The sequence below is a fragment of the Tachypleus tridentatus genome, chromosome 2 (genome assembly GCF_004210375.1).
Source record: "Tachypleus tridentatus isolate NWPU-2018 chromosome 2, ASM421037v1, whole genome shotgun sequence".
Classification (NCBI taxonomy): domain Eukaryota; kingdom Metazoa; phylum Arthropoda; class Merostomata; order Xiphosura; family Limulidae; genus Tachypleus; species Tachypleus tridentatus.
Window position 1 is genome coordinate 137,046,802 of NC_134826.1, and position 14,838 is coordinate 137,061,639.

The window sequence follows — 14,838 nt, forward strand, 5'->3', positions numbered from 1 at the left end:
TGTGCAGTTCTTACTTTAAATCACGTGCCATCAACATCACAATACATTTTGTGTTCTAAGCCGAGTGTCTTATGTGCAGTTCTTACTTTAAATCACCTGCCATCAACATCACAATACATTTTGTGTTCTAAGCCGAGTGTCTTATGTACAGTTCTTACTTTAAATCACGTGCCATCAACATCACAATACATTTTGTGTTCTAAGCCGAGTGTCTTATGTACAGTTCTTACTTTAAATCACGTGCCATCAACATCACAATACATTTTGTGTTCTAAGCCGAGTGTCTTATGTACAGTTCTTACTTTAAATCACGTGCCATCAACATCACAATACATTTTGTGTTCTAAGCCGAGTGTCTTATGTACAGTTCTTACTTTAAATCATGTGTAATTAACGTTGCTCTCATAATGTCTGGTCGCACATCATTCTACACATATAAACGTATTTTACATTTCATGGTAACTATGTGTAAATTAACGAAATAATTTCTGTGAAGTTTGTTGATCGAAAAGTTAAAAACAAATTTAAATTAAAATTGTGTTTAGTGTCCTCATATTTTCTTACGTTTTATTAAAAAAAATAACGACGATAGCTAACGTATTTTCTAAAACAAGAAACATAATTATTTAAGTTATGGTATCTTTAAAATACAAAATTATTGTTGAAATATATTGCATTTAATACAAGATAAGTATGAATGATATTTAAAACGATTATACTTATTTACAAGATAAAGCATTTCAATTAGGGTTCTTTAGCTCTCACACAAAGATATGAATACCAATACAGGGGACGTGATGAAGAGTTGGCGGTGGATATCGATGACTAGATGCCTTCCGTCTAGTCTTGTAGTCCCCCCCCCCGTGAAAAAGTGGTATATCTATGGACTTATACTGCTAAAAACCGGGTTTCGATAGCCGTGGTGGGCAGAGCACTGGTAGTTTTCGTGTAGCTTTGTGCTTAATAATAAACAGCAAACAATAACCCTTTAGTCTTACACTACTAAATTAGAGACGGCTAGCGCAAGTAGTCCCCGTGTAGCTTTGAGCGAAATTCAAAAAACAAACAAACACTCCTACAACCATGAATATCACAGATATTCCCCAAAAAGATACGAAATAAATGTTGTTTTCTGAGAGACAAGAAACACGTATTCTAAACAGAGCTAGAAATCTACCTGATCAGAGTTCACTTATAGATAAAATTAATATAACTTGAACTGTTGGTAAGAACGGATGACATCAGGAAGTAGGGTTAATGACGAACCTGTTTACGTCATATACGTCTATCTCAGTGACTAAAAACAGTCGATTCCACAAAACTGTTTCTTTATTACTAGATAATAAAAGAACCGTGTATCATCATCCGTAGAATATATGTTAAAATCCCTTCATTTTCAAACTAACAACGTCTTGCTTAACATTCACGAGCCAGGGTATCTTCACACATCACAAGGTAAGAAATTAACGTGCAGGCACATACGTATACAACAGGTTAGATAATTAGGCATGCAACAAAACAATCGCTTTAAGTTACACACACATACTGGTAGTGAAGTAAAACAGTCAACCATTATAACCCTAACAAAGTGGTTAAAATCACGCTTGATTGTCGGTGGTCCCCAACCCTCACGTTCCTTTTAACTAGTTCGTTATACTAATGCAATTCCTGGTATTATAATTAAAAGAGACGAATAAATAATCTGTATTGTAAACTTAATTTAGACACAACTTTATATGGCTATGAAGAACGCCCTCCCTGAAACATCTTTAACGAATACTTATAAAACGAGCACACATTAACGTGTCACGTGGCTGAGAGAGTACGGCAGTTGCAAGTTTCTTAACATCAATAAATTAACCGTACAGCACATCAACTTATTTTATGAGTGCACCGATTTTAAAAGTCAGTAAAATAATGACTATATTTCGGCACTTGGGAGATGAGAGGTGTGAGTTACCCTTTGTTTTATCGGTACTGAAAACCCAGAAATGTAACGTATATATCGTATAAAAGAAGCTAAGAGTCGAAATGAAACGCTTACAAATGAATGGGTAAAGTCAAACAAACAAATCCAAACACGAAAACTTGTATAGATTTAATGCAATGAAGGTATTTGATCAGTTAGGATAAAAATTTACGTGTATTTAAGAAATCTCTTTCATATTAATGTTTCTCAAACATTTTATACGCAATAAAATCAGTGTAGAAGTTAGGTTATAATATTTGCATTAAGCCTACTTTTCGCTAGTCTTCTCTTGACATAAAAAACTACACCACGTATTCTTATACTTTACTATTAAAAAACAATCGCATATTTTTTTATTAATTGATACAAAAATAATAAAATGTTTAAAAACATTAATTTTGGCTACTAGGGTTTTAGTTCTTCTGTTTTAGTGACCGTTAAAGTTTTAAATTTGTATTCTGTATACGGTTGAATCTACTGTCGGATAATTCGATGGAAAAGCACACTACCAGGTGAGTGTGGTCGTTTCAGAAAACGAAACGCCTGATAAACTAAGGCAAAAGATCAGAATACGAGTTATATGTTGTTGTTGTTGTTTTTTTATCTGGTGAAAGTTACTAATTTTGCATAGAATAAATAGTCCTTCACTACTATCCAGAATACTGCTATCGGTGGTTGAAGTCCAATCTTTCCACTGAGGGATTTTTTTTCGGCCCTATGGATATATCTCAGAGTTTGAAATATTACCTACAATATAACAAAAGTGCAACTCGTGCAACTAACCTAAAGACTTATATTGATCATGCAGTAAAAAAAAAATATTCTTTTTACATGATTCACATGCTACTTGAGATACAAAACGTGCTCTACTGTAACAAATGTATAAAGATCGTTCACACAAACTGTGTGCTTTCTATGCACAAACCAGTATATCCTTACAGACTTGTCTGAGTTACAAATAAGGATACACTCAAGGATATGTAATTGGCACACGTATTATACGTACGTGTATACTTTTTCTCTGTTTATCGTTGTTACAGTGACTTCTCTAGAAGGACCTTGTAACAAGAATATTAAATATTATAACGTTAACCACACACACACATCTTGTAAGAACATCCCGCACATATACTAGCCCCCAAAGTATTTCTTACCTCCATGATCAAGTTCGTCTCATACGTTATTTTAACACCCATAATATCTATTCATAAGTGGTACCAAGTATTTATTTACCATTTTTGAATAATATATTATGATTCTATGTATTTCAGTGTACAACTACATTTATAACTTATTTATAAGTAAGTGTATATTATTTATAATAAATAATTGTTTTTGTTGATACTATTGACCAATCTCGTGTGTATAGTTTCTAACACTCTGGTTACTCTCCTTCAACCTATATTACATGGGGTTGAGTACATTATATTAACTTGGTTTTCAATATACGAACCTGCAAGTCGCGTAATAACCGATAAAAGTCGCGGTGGAACAGCATGTATCAGAACTACATTTTGATATTACCTGGCATCTCGCGTAAGTACTTGTGATACCATCGTAAACTGATCGCAAAATATTCATAAACTTAGATCATATAGATGATTTGAAATTTCCAAGACGGGGATCATCCTCTGTGCTTTATGGCATTAGAAAAGTAATATGGATCATTTTGGGTTCAAGGATTACCCAAAACGAAAATTGCAGCAAGTCGGACCCTGGCTGTGACAAGAATGCTGCAGCGTCTTGTAGCAGGTGGGTAATGTATAAATAAATACAAAGGATTTCCGTCTAGAAAAGTCATTGGTTGTCTGATAAAGCAATGGAGATGACAAGTTACAAGACTATACTTCAAGACTATTTTCAAGATAGCCAGTCGTTCGTCATATAGCTTGAAGAGACGAGGCGATATGGACTCTTAACTACGTGGTGAACCCTCAAAATTGTATCAATATGGCATGCTCAATTTCTGTGTAAAGCGGACTGCGTCGATATGTTTATCTGTGAAAAAAGATTTCATTCTTTCCAACTTGTGACTACCAACAAACTATCAAGGGTTCTTTGGCATGCCCAAGGTGATTCTAAAACCTCTTATTCATTTTTCCATGTTTACGAGTTTTACATCTATATCAGTTCCTTCTCCCACGCTACAGCCTACTTCACAAGAACCTCGGTGGTTTATTAGTTTGTTTTTTTTTTGTTTTGTTTTGTAATTTCGCGCAAAGCTACTCGAGGACTATCTACGCTAGCAGACCCTAATTTAGCAATGTAAGACTAGAGGGAAGACAGCTAGTCATCGCCACCCACCGCCAATTCTTGGGCTACTCTTTTACCAACGAATAGTGGGATTGACCGTCACATTATAACGCCCCCACAGCTGAAAGGGCGAACATTTGGTGCGACGATGATTCGAACCCGCGACTCTCAGATTACGAGTCGAGCGCCTTAACCACCTGGCCATGCCGGGGCCAACCTCGAGGGATCCCAGATCTCCGGCATACGTAAGAGTACAAGTTAGATAACATTTTGAAAATAGTTAATGTATGTGAACACAGTGGCCAGCAGTGGCGAGTTTCTAGAAATTTCCGTGCCATTATTTAGTAACCCTACACGGTGTATGGCGCAGATGCACATTGTCCCGCCACCTCGGGGAAGTATGTGAAACAAATATCACACGTGGAGCGCGAGCATTTGCTAAAATGCTTTACCTTCATAATTGCGATAACGTGCACCTTGAAAGTTGCGTTGTTTTAAACACCTGAAGCTTCGCGTTACACCAGTATACGATGAACTGAAACTGGTAGTTACTGGTTTGCACAGTCGAGGATGAAACATTCGTCACAAATATCGGAATTCACTTAACGTCATTAACCGTACAACACGAATAAATTTAGAAGACTTCCAGTGTGAAGAATACGGCTAGATAGACAAGGTAACCAAGCCAGCTGGTTCTTTCTGGCTATAGATTCGAATTGCAGTGAACTTCGACGACCTTAATACACATATGTCCCCTCTGTGTTTTGTTTCTGTTTTTTTTTTCATTAACGGTAGTCTGTTTCTTACACTTTAACACAAATAAAATATTTCTCGTAGTTTATATCGAATAATATAAACCGTTCCCCACACAGTTTGTAGATCAAAATTTAGCCCCTTTCTCAATATTTCAGGAGAAAAACTGCATTGGACGAACCAAGATTTTGACCACATATACAATTCGGTTTCCTGTTTAACATTATGAAAAGCGATATAACGATTTTTAACATGGCCGACGTTGTCAGGAGTGATACAAAACTAACTTGGCTTTCTGCCAAGCAGAAACTTTAAGTAGACACTTATCAATCTTTCTCATGGCTATTGCTTCCTTGGAAAATTTGTGAAATTCTGTATAATCAGACATTTGTAAGAAGAAACACAGCAACAACATGAAGCAATGAACTTTAAAGTACATATGTTTGTTTTGTTTCTGAATTTTGCACAAAGCCACACGAGGGCTATCTGCGATAGCCGTCCCTAATTTAACAGTGTAAGACTAGAGGGAAGGCAGCTAGTCATCACCACCCACCGCAAACTCTTGGGCTACTCATTTAGCAACGAATAGTGGGATTAATCGTAACATTATAACGTCCCCAAGGTTGAAAGGGCGAACATGTTTGGTGTTACGCTGCTAAATTAGGGACGGCTAGCGCAGATAGCTCTTGTGCAGCTTTGCGCGAAACGAAAACAAAACAAACGACCCTGCAGAGCGACCAACTCATAAAATATTTGTTTTAACTTGGAAAAAAAAAACACAAAGAAATGTTAGTGTTTTAATGAAGGCGCCGCGGGCCACGGGTTGGAAGCCACTGAATAAGATGGTATAATTGGTGTGAACACGTTTGGTTGAGTGTGTCTTTCTTTACGTGATTTCAGATTACATTTAATTATTACAACAAATGTTACTATATTTTTCGAAAGCAACAAATCCCAAGACTGTGGTTGGTGAAATGTTAACGTATCATCTTGGCGAATATTACTAACTACATTTCTTCTCCTTGTTGACAATTTACATATAACAACGTTTTTGTTCAATTAGTTTTAGTCGTAAATCGATGGCGTCACAGTTTATTAAACCAACTAACATTAAGAATTATTAAGGTGTGAATGTCTTTCCCAATGTGGTGAAGCATAATTATAATTAATTGTACTTGTCGTAACAAATGATGTTAGGCCTAATATATTTTTAAACACTACATTCTTTATTAGTCTATGCCGGTTTGTTTGTTTTTGTGAATTAAGAAGAACATATAACAGTATTTCAATCACACTATATAGGTCATAGTGTAACTGAAATGTTATTACAAACACTTCTTAAAAAAAACGCTCTGAGAATGAATAATATAACGTTAAAAACGTGATAGGACTAATAACAATAATAAATTTAAGTAGAATAAAGTTTAATTGCAAAAACTATTAACAAAATATGACATTCCAGTTAATACCAAATTTATTCAAAAACCAGGCACGAAACGGAGGTCTATACTATGTAAAAACTACACTGACAAACACCACACCAACATTATTTATAAAATACATTGTAATAACTGCCACGACTTCTATATTGGAGAAACAAGTAGGAAAATGGAAACCAGATTCAAAGAACATAAAAAGTCACCTTCACACGTTTTCGAACACTCCAAGTCAAATAAACACAACATAACCATAGAAAACACTCAAATACTAAATAAAGAAACAAACATAAACAAACGCAAAATTAAAGAATTCTTACTTATACAACTCAAACCCAAAATAAACCAATACAAAGGAACACCTTTATACCTATATTAAAAATAATATAATAAATAATAATAATAAATTATATAATATAAAATTATATATTAAAACATCTAAGCACGCCCTCTACATTCCGACACTCAGTTACACAACCCCTTTCAAGCATGTGGTAAACTTCCGATCAGTTACCTCTTTCCTTCTTTGTGAACCTGACGATAACGGAAGAAGGTCGAAACGTTGTTCGCTCCTCTACGTGAAAAAAATTCTCAACACAAACGAGCCGTTTTACATATAAACTTTAATAGAAACTAGTCTATAAAGATAGTTCAAACTATTGTGATGTGAACTGCAACATACTTAGTTTTGCATTTAATTACCAATTGAGACACTTTTGTTTTTCTTATAGCAAAGCCACATCGGGCTATCTGCTGAGCCTACCGAGGGGAATCGAACCCCTGATTTTAGCGTTGTAAATCCGGAGACTTACCGCTGTACTAGCGAGAGGCAATTGAGACACTGAGCACCGAATTTTGTGGGGACACATGATATTGCATAGAGCACATTAAGCCTCAAAGAAGGGGTCTCCAGCATCACAGTATTATATGGGGACGTAAAAAGGTCTAAAACCGGTCCACGAACTACTGCAGGTCACACAAAAACTATACACATTTTAAAAGACCCATTAGAGCATCTAACAATACTATTACGTATGTAAGGATAAACAGAAGTAATTACGACATCATTGTTACGCAATAATAAGATCAATTGAGCTGTCCTTATAACACATAATAAAGGTCAAGGACATAAGCAACAATGATGAATTAGTCTAAGAACAAACTATTTTAATGTATTTATTTCATGTTGTAAAAATACAATTCAACAATCTCTTGGGGTCACATCCATAAAGTCGAATATTTTTCCTCTAGTTGACGTAAACACCATTTTGGATTTGGGGGAAGACTTAGACTAGGGCTGTAGCAAACAATTATTGTTCAAGTGAAAAATTCTATAAATTATTATTTCTGATATTTGATTAGTCGGATACATTTCAAAGCCATCATTTAAATAGGGTTTGTGGGAAGCATTTTTCATGATCGTGATGGGGAATGACCATAAATGATAATGACAGTAAATTATAACATTATTTCATCCAGCCATTAAAAAAAACAAAACAATTGTCTGATTAGTCAATTTCAGTCACCATTATAAAAATTATAATGCAAATTGTCAATGTAAATTATGTAACAACTACGTGCAAGAAAGCAAGTGTTGTCACGTAAAGCATACATGAAACTGTGTGCAAACAGATCCATTGTTGTCATAAAACTTTCGATAACAATGACTACTTGCAAGCAAAGCCAGCGTCCTCACGTAAACCATGCCTTAAACAATGTGTAAACAAAACCACTGTATTCGCATAACGCTATCCATTAGAATGACTACGTACAAAAAATAACTTGTAGTCAGATAAATCATACTTTAAACAACGTGCAAACAGAACCACTGTATTCATGAGAATATATCAGTAGTAATAAGTATGCGCAAACAAAGCCAGTGTACATGCGTACGTCATAGCTCTTGACTTGTAAAGTTTTATATCTAAATAACATGGAAGTTTAACTTTCGGGCCGCAATCATACTGACTCAGTTGTAGGTCCGTACACTAATAATGCTAAAAACTGGGTTCGATCACCGTATAGGGCATAGCTCAAACAGCCTATTACGCTCGAGCCTGTAGGTATCTACCAATCAATCGTAAAAATTCGTAATAAAAAACACAAACAAAAAATGGTAACCTATAATACCAGTCATTTTCTTAAACTATTACTACTTTTAACATATTTATGAGAACTGCATTTAATACATTTTTTCCCCTTAACTACAGAGCAGTAGTAATAAATTGGCAAAACTTGTAACTGCTTCATTACAAATATGCAAACGGTCCCGAAAAGCACATTTATTGTTGCCGATTGTTATTGCACTAGTTTGTTCGACTAGTTAATGTTTCACCTACACAATGTCAGGTTGTTTGTCTTTTTACTAATAAGAACTTTGTACTAGACCACTCTCGAGATTAAAACACAAGTTTCTGAACAATGGGGCACAGGTAATTAGCTTTGTAATGATTATTCTGGCATAGAGCCTGCTATGCGTAAAATTAGAAGTAGCAAAGTTTACGTCATACATACCATATACGAGATTGGAAGTAGCAGGCATGACGTCATGCGTGCCGTATATAAGATTGGAAGTAGTACAATTGACGTCATACCTATGGAAACCTACGTGATGATTACAATATTTGCTGATGTAAAGATAGTAATAATTCCAAGAGATCTAGCAATATCCTTATACGCAGAGAGAGACCTTGACTATCAGGAGAGGCATATTCTATAAATATTCTTATAAGCCAAACAGGTATATTCTAGAAGTTCATCTGGTAATGTCTGGATAAACTCAAAAAGACATATTCTGGGAGTATTCCTATACACAGACAAGGGCCTAGATACATTTAGAATAAAAGGAACATTCTTTTGTTTTACTGTATTACGCTTGGAAAATGCTTTTTTCTCCTTTTACCGTTTTTGATGTAGAATGAAATAATTCTTATACAAACGCATACAGTAATGCAATTGCATCTTCAAGAACCAAGGTGAAAGTAAACACTGAATTATGTATATTGTAACACCACCGCCTACTTTATAACTACAGTAACCAAAAGCCTCGCCACTCAATCTGACCAAAATTACGTTTTGAAAAACAAAACCTAACGAGTTAGTGATTATCTTCGGAAAACCAGGACGTGTGACGTAATTCTATGCAGTACGAGGTCTGTTCAAAAAATACGCGAACTGACGTCATAAAACAAAATGTACTTTATTTAGAAGTTACAGGTCTGGGACCCCTTCAAAGTACTCTCCTCCCCAACGCACCCACTTATCCCAACGGTGTTTTCACTTGTTGAAACAGTCCTGGTACGCTTATTTTGTAATGTCCTCCAGCTCCTTCGTCGCATTTGTTTTAATCTCGGGAATCGTCTCAAATCTTCTTCCTTTCAAGGGTCTTTTGAGTTTGGGGAACAAGAAACAAATCGCAAGAAGCAAGGTCAGGTGAGTAGGGGGGGGGGTGGGGAAGAACAGTGATCGAGTGTTTGGCCAAAACCTCACGAGTTCTGAGGCACAAATTTCGCAGCAACGCGGTGCATCTTCAATTTTCCGGTCAAAATCTCGTAACAAGATCCAATTGATATCCCACACTCTTCAGCAAGCTCCCTGACAGTCAGACGTCGATTTGCCCGCACCAGGGTGTTGATTTTGTCGACGTGTGGGTCGTCAGTTGACGTGAAAGGACGTCCAGGACGCTCATCATCTTCAATGGACTGTCGACCATCCTTAAAACGTTCATGCCACTTGAAACATGCCGTACGCTTCATAGCAACATCACCGTAAGCCGTGTTAAGCATAGCAAAAGTTTCAGTCGCAGATTTTCCAAGTTTAACACAAAATTTCACAGCAAGTCGTTGCTCCTTCAGGTCATTCATTCTGAAATCCGCCAAACGAAAAAATCGCACTTCACTTAAAACCGCGTAGCTAATACACAAATGAAGATATCTGCAATCGGGAAATGGCGTCGTAATCAGCTGATCCGTGCAAACCTAGCGACACCAAGCGGATTCCCCTGGAACCAACTGGAGCCGCGCAATTCAAACAGTCCGCGTATTTTTTGAACAGCCCTCGTATTTCTAATGAATTGTGTAGGATAGGTTATAGAGCAATGTTCTAGCCAAACTTTGTTTAAACTGAAACAAGTGCGAGTTTCTTGGCCAGTACCATAGCAAAACGTAAACCAATATAATAACTAATGTATTGTAACTGAGTTACACTGACACTTGGTTTCTACAACAGAAATAACACAGCCGTCAGCATACACACGTTAATACGAGTAAGCTATGTAATAATGTTACATTACACGTTTTATAAAGTAAATATGTAATACAAACGTTACGCTACATGTTTTACAAGAAGTATTTTCTACTGCACATGTTACCATACATGTTTTACAAGAAGTATTTTGTAATGCAGATGTTATCCAACATATTTTACAAGTGAATTATTTTGTTATGTAGATGTTACCCTACATTTTCACATGTGACCAGTTGGTTATGGTACTTGACTCGTAATCCGAGGGTCGCGGTTTCCAATCCCCATCACACCAAACATGCTCGCCCTTTCAGCCTTGGGGACGTTATAATGTGACGGCCAATCCCACTATTCGTTGGTAAAATAGTAGCCCAAGAGTTGACGGTGAATGGTGATGACTAGCTGCCTTCCCTCTAGTCTTAAACTGCTAAATTTGGAACGGCTAGCGCAGATAGCCCTCGCGTAGCTTTGAGCGATATTAAAAAAAAATAATTTTAGAAGTGAATTATTTTGTAATGCAGATGTTACCCTACACGTTTTACAAGAAGTATTTTGTAATGCAGATGTTACCCTACACGTTTTACAAGAAGTATTTTGTAATGCAGATGTTACCCTACACGTTTTACAAGAAGTATTTTGTAATGCAGTTGTTACCCTACATGTTTTACAAGTGTGCAATACAAATGTTACGTTGCCTCTTTGTATAACTGAAAAAAAGTAAAGAAAACTCCGAGTACAATTGAAAAAAGTATAAATAAAAATCCTATAAATTAACCTTAAAAATAAATCAGCACTCCCAGAAATACAAAAATATGCTTCCGAAAAACAAGAAAACCAACAGATCATCTCGTAAGATTAACAGAAGAAATAACACATAGTCGCATACCACCTAGATGTTGAAAAACATTCTACAGAGTATGGCACAACGAACTCAGATACAAACTCTCCATATTAGGACTCCCCACAGAAATTAATCGCTGGGTTTCACTCCTGGCTGATAAGAGCATTAGAATGAATGTTGGAGCACCCACTCCGAGTGCTGCACTCCGGAGGTGAACGTGTTTTGAAGAAGAGTACCTATCCCTACATTGTTTATTGTGTATGTTAGCCTCTCAAGGACCCAAACCACATTTATTGTTAATAGTTTGTAGATGATGTTACACTCTGGAAGAGTACCCCAAATACAACAACAGCAACATACAATATACAGCCACCACTAAATGAAATAGAATTGTTCTATAACTAGTGAATATTTAAAATAAATTCACACAAAAGACAAATTATATTATATTATTTACAAAATCGTAAAAAACAAGTAAATTAATATCACAGACTGGAATATCTTACAGGTAGCGACACCAGCAGAATGACTGGAAATTAAACTGGACACCAAACATTAACAACATAAAAATTAAAATCTGAAAAAGAGCGAGTTATATTAGGAGATTGACTGGTAACAACCAAGGACATTCACCAGGAAACTTATTAAAAATTTACAGAACATACATAAGACCAGTCGTAGAATACGTCTGTTTAACATGGATCAGTGTATTAAAAACACACATCAATAAACTACAGTAAATACAAAACTATATTGTAACGACAGCATTCAGAGTCCTGCAATAAACAAACTCAGAATTTCTACAGAACTATTAAACATGCCAACTCTATCAGACCCGTTTCAAAACATGGTTCGAATCCCGATAACGAAGAAGTTTGCGTCTGAAACCTTACATCATCACCACACCCTCGAGTCTTTATTAAAAACAAAATTATTCACCGTTTAGGCTGCAGTTTATGAAACTAGTCTTTCGTTTTGTTGATCAGTAGAGAAACAAAAGTACCGTATTGCCCGTAATTAATAATAATATTAAGTTATAATTTCCATGAATAAAATAAATACTTAATTAATCATATGCCAAACAAAGCTCTTTCAAGTAACATAGAAACCAAACTTCTCGTGAAGTAGTTTCGTAAGTCTGACTGAACATAACATGATGATAATGGCACAGTTTTGTCGAATTCGTATCCACCTGATTGCGTTATAAAAAAAGCTGCTTGTTTGCAGTTTTAAGCATAAAGTTACACAATGAGCAATCTGTGCTCTGCCCACCACGGGTGAAACTTTCTGTTACGTTATGTCACACACGTTACAAAACGTTTTTCTGTTGTTGTTCAGTTATAACAGTACAAATACATGTTGAATCTTATGAATCTTCTTTAGTCGGTTTCCTTTATTTCATCACCGGACGAAAACTGAAATGTTTTGCAGTTTTTAATGAAAATTTAAGAAACTATAAGCAAATTTTCATAACCGCACATATCATTTGTATTCATTAATTTACTGTAATACCATATACCAAACTATACCTAAGTCACTATGGCATCTGTTGTTGACTTTATTATTGCGTGAGATTATATAATATATATTTCAGTTAAACTTCATGTTTAACTCAATACTTTATGAAATGATAATTATGGTGAATCGCGACTTTTCTCCATCGAAGCCTGAGACATCACAAACACAGCGGTTAAACTGAATTCGGAGACCACATCTTTAAACTCGTGCGGAAATCACGTGAAACGTTCTTTTAGTACGCAAACGAAATCGTGATGCCATCAGAAGACGTATGGCATATCACTCTTGTAACACATTTGTAACATCATTGCGGTCGTAACTCCAACACTCGGCTGTTACCACTAAACGAAAGTGTTTATCGTTGGTCTTAACGTAACTGGGGAACAAGACCCATGTTCTTTGTTTGGGGACGACTTTTAATTACTAAGGTCTGCCTTCTGACGAAACTCACGCTGTCATCTTCCCTCTTTCGTGACTTCTCCGACGTTTCGTCCCACGGAGTTTCTTAATATTATGATCAAATGTTTAGCCTTATGTTTGGCGTCAATCTTTTAATCTAGCAAAATTAATCTGACCACATGACTCTTCGGACACCGAAGTCCAGTAGCTGTCGAAAAAATAACAAAGTACTGTACCGTTTTGTTCAGTTCTTTTGCGCTAATACGGTGATCCTGTAGGCTCACTTCCCGCAAAACTATTATCCTTCTTACTAGTTTCGATCTACCCCCACACCCTTTGTATATGTCACTGTCGTAGTTACTTAAATAACTGACCATGGTATAGAAGCTTTCGAAACAGTATTCTACTGTAGCGTCCACTAACGTAAGCCCTAACTATGATTATCACAGTTAGCTGACTTTTAGGTTATATGTTACAGTCGCGTATTTCACGTTCCAATTATAATATGCGTATTAATTGAATTAACTTTTATTTCAACTGTATATATTTTTTTATTAAAACTAGAAAATGTGCTTACAAAGTTCACGTGGTTACACTTTGATTTTGCTGATCAGTCCTGATTCATTGCAGTGTAAACTGTGACCAAATTTATTTGTCTGGTTGGTTTGGTTTGTTTTTAATTTCGCGCAAAGCTGCACGAGGGCTAACTGCCCAAGCCGCCCATAATTTAACAGTGTAAGACTAGAGGGAAGGCAGCTAGTCGTCACCACCCACCGCCAACTCTTGGAATACTCATTTACCAACGAATAGTGGGATTGACCGTCACATTATAAAGCCCCCACAGCTAGAAAGGCGAGCATGTTTGGTGTGACGGGGATTGGAAATCTGAAACACTGAACCCTTCATCGATATCTAGATATAGTGATACTTTATCCTACGGACACAACTACGATCTGTTATCACATTAACCTAAGGATATGTATAGTATGTATAGGCAACTTTGATCTGTAACCACACTAAAAATATACTGTTGTTCGTAGTACATTAGCAAAAGGATATAAACAACTGTGATCTGTAATCACACTAAAAATATACTGTTTTTCGTAGTACATTAGCAAAAGGATATAAACAACTGTGATCTGTAATCACACTACAAATATACTGTTTTTCGTAGTACATTAGCCTAAGGATACAGGCAACTGTGATCTGTAATCACATTACAAATATACTGTTTTTCGTAGCACATTAGCCTAAGGATATAGACAAGTGTGATTTTAAATCAAACTTCAACGCTATTGTTGTTTCTTGTATTGCATTGTGGGAGGGGTAAAGTGCGATCTAATATTAATAAGAAAACAGAGTAAATTTATTTAAAAACACGTTTTAAAGTGTTCACGGTAAAATTTCCCTATTTCATCGTTTATACT

At 35.9% G+C, this 14,838-nt stretch overlaps 1 protein-coding gene across 17 annotated transcripts in view; it reads right to left on the reverse strand.

Moving 5' to 3' along the window:
- The window catches only part of LOC143245209 (single-stranded DNA-binding protein 3-like), a 157,914-nt gene that overhangs the window by 124,730 nt on the left and 18,346 nt on the right, over window positions 1–14,838 (reverse strand). The gene's annotated exons all lie outside the window — the stretch shown is intronic.